The 3,172-nt window shown below is 44.2% G+C and overlaps 1 pseudogene; it reads right to left on the bottom strand.

Annotated features, from left to right (window-relative positions):
• Positions 1-1,067: 1,067 nt before the first annotated feature.
• Positions 1,068-1,443, bottom strand: LOC101640998 (annotated as a pseudogene).
• Positions 1,444-3,172: the final 1,729 nt, after the last annotated feature.

The raw sequence follows: 3,172 nt of genomic DNA, 5'->3' as shown, positions 1-3,172 counted from the left end.
CAGAATGAGATGGATTGACCTGGTCGCTGCATCAATGCGCTCAGACATAGGAATACTTATGAGAATGGCGCAGGACTGTGTTGGTGCTTCTGTGATGCATATGGCTGCTAGGGCTTGTAGCTGATCCTTAACACCTTGTAAACATGATTGTTCAAGCTAAACACATACATACAAAAAATAAGTAAAAATCGGGGGGTGGGGGAGAGAATCATTTGTAAATAACTATTTGCCACTCTTTACCACCACTAACCTGTCGTTTTGTTGTTCTATGGTAGCTTACTCGGATCCTGGAAAATATCCCACTGATATTTTTCCGCAGGATCATTCGCAAAGAACAGATTTCAGCCAAGCTTCCAAGCTAAGAATATACGATGCAGAAGGACTAGGATATTCACTCCAGAAGGAGCGGTGACTGGAAATCTTACGAGTTACAGTGGAACACTGTCAGAGAAAATGCCAGAAGATAAATGCCTCAAATTGGGGTCAACCTTAGCAATCTTTGTGGGAGAAAGATATGTGATCTTGGCAGCATGCTTTCCATCTCTGTGACCCAAGGTTTCTTCCACTCACTCTCTTCCCTGCACCCTTCCCGCCGGTGTCCTGGTTCTGCTGGCTCTGCTGCCACTGCTCTGCTGCGGCTCCCACTTCTTCCCACATTTTGCCATCTCCAAGGCCACCTCCCTGTCTCTTTAATGAACAAAGTTCAGCACAGGGATTTCAGATCCAAGAATGAGCTTCACTCTCAGCTCTTCATTCTGATGGCAGGGAGACCTCTGTAAGCCTCTAGGATAACTCGTTCTGAGCCTGACCAACCCCTAGCCTAGGCACCTTATTCACCTTGTTAGCAAATTATCCAATCCCCTTAGTGGGTGACAAGAACCTCACATTTACAGTTTTACCCAGTCACTTAGTAAGGCTTACAGACTATGGGAAGAAGGGCTACACTAAAGAATTCACAGCACCACGCAGACATATATAGGTATATCAATTTTACATACCTTATTTTCTTCCTCTTTTTTTCGCTAATAAAATTTTATTGTTCAAGAGGTACAGTTGGTTGGGTCTGCTCATGCATCTTCACCGGCTGCTAGGCATCTCCACCCTTGGTGTCCCTGGTGTAAGTTACTTGAGCTCTGTGCTTTGAGACCAGTTGATGAGTCCTTCATTCAACATCTCCTGGAGGGCCGCCCTGGCCAGGGAACTGCGAATCTTCAGTCCCTCAGAGACACCTGCTGGGGTGATAAGCTTATAGCTGGTAACTTCTTTACAGAGCTTGTCATGTGTGGCTTTGTCAAACAAGACCAGGTTATTGAGCTTATTCTGAACTTGGCCTTTGGACCACTTCTTCTTCTTGGCCTTGACCCCAGATTTGTTCACTGGGTCTTTGTCCTTCTTGGCCAAATTCCCAACATCCTTCTTCTTCTTGTCATCCTTGGGAGGCATCCCGAAGCTTGGAGAGCAGCTACCACTGCAGCAGCCTCCCTGAGATGTCGGACAAAAAGCACATCCCTTATTTTCAATAACTTAAATAGCAACTATTCATGTGCACTTCATCAGATGGAATACACAGGACTCCAATTACTTCATTGTGGGGAGAGACAGTAGAACAGTCCAATAAGGTCAGTGTCTGACTGGGAAACAGACCATCAATTGTTCAAGTGGAATTGGAAGAAAATTAAAGCAAGCTCACAAGAATGAAAATATGACCTTGAGTATAGCTCACAAAAATGTCAAGGCCATATCCAGAACAGAGTTGACACATTGAGCATTAACAGCAGAAGGCCTGACAAGCTGTTCGGGTGGTATCAAGAACATCATATATGAAAACACGAGGAAAAAATGAGGAGCTGATACCAAGGGCTCAAATAGAAAGAAAATGTTTTGAGAGTGATGATAGCAACAAATGTGCTTGACACAATGGAGGGATGGATGGATTGTGATAAGAGTTGTTCAAGCCTGCAATAAAATGATTTTGAAAAGAAAAGCAATACAGGAAAGAAAAGATCAAAGTGGATGTCATAAGAGACTCTGGAACTTTCTCCTGAATGCAGAGCTGCTAAAGCAAATGGAAGAAATGATTTTGCTGAAGATAACTAAGCAATGGTTGCAGCAGTACATTGAAAGGTAATTTCCTTAAATTCAAGAAGAGGACGTGGAATGGAAACATGGCTGACATCAGCGGTAACTTAACTGAAAGCAGAGAAAACCAGAAACACATTTCCTAAGCAGACATCGGCTCTGGGTCATAACAAACCGTGGACAACACTGAAGAGAAAGGGAATTCCAGAAGGCTTTATTGTGTTCATGTGGAGCCTATAAATGGAACAACGGGTAGTTGTTCAAAAAGAAGGGCAATACTGTATGGTTTAAAATCAGAAAAGGGGCGTGTCAGGGCTGCATTGTTTCAGCATATGCTGAGCAAATCATCCGAGAATCCAGACTATATCAAGAAGAACGTGGCAGCCTGTGATGTGCAGGTGTCACACCCTGCTTGTTGAAGGGACGACCCGATGTGCTGGCTGATGCAGATCAAGCCCCGAGTCTCAGGGAGGGACATTAGAGTTGAGTGGCACAACATAGTGCCAACGAACACTGCTGCACGCTCTAGTTCAGTGAGCGGGGACAGAGCTTCAGCAGCTTGTGGGTTGGCATCTAAGGAGCAACTGTTGATCTCTCCTAGTCAGGAGCTAAGAAGATTCATTATTTCAATGCATATGAAAAATTAAAAGTTAATTAAAGTAAAATTAAAGATACATGGAAACAGTGGTCCCAAAAGGCTAAGGAACAAGATGCACCTCAGTCTCCATGATCCCAAATTAGATTGAGTGAGCTGTCTCTGCTGACTATTCTGCGAGGCATTACAATAGAAATTCTTACATAGAGTGGAAGAAAAATGTGCAACTAACTTCAAAATCATATAAAAAATAAAACCAGGCTCAACAGGAAGGTTAACAAAATTTCTGATCAAATAAGAGACAAGCCGAGAGCCCTCCCCATGCCGTAACTCCCCCTCCCTCATCCCCCCTGCTCAAGGTATGTGCTAGGGAGGACAACTGTAAACCTACAGTTGGGGAGAGGGGTTGGCCTACCAAGTCCACACAGAAGTAACAAAAGAGAGTGAGGGACTAGACCCCACACTGTCACACCAAGCCCTGAGGATGACATCCCTGCA

This window comes from Echinops telfairi, unplaced genomic scaffold, assembly GCF_000313985.2.
Source record: "Echinops telfairi isolate 266 unplaced genomic scaffold, ASM31398v2 ScPeMD7_6;HRSCAF=24_0, whole genome shotgun sequence".
Taxonomy (NCBI): domain Eukaryota; kingdom Metazoa; phylum Chordata; class Mammalia; order Afrosoricida; family Tenrecidae; genus Echinops; species Echinops telfairi.
Note: the sequence above shows the minus strand (reverse complement) of the source record. Positions and strands in the feature narration are given on the sequence as shown.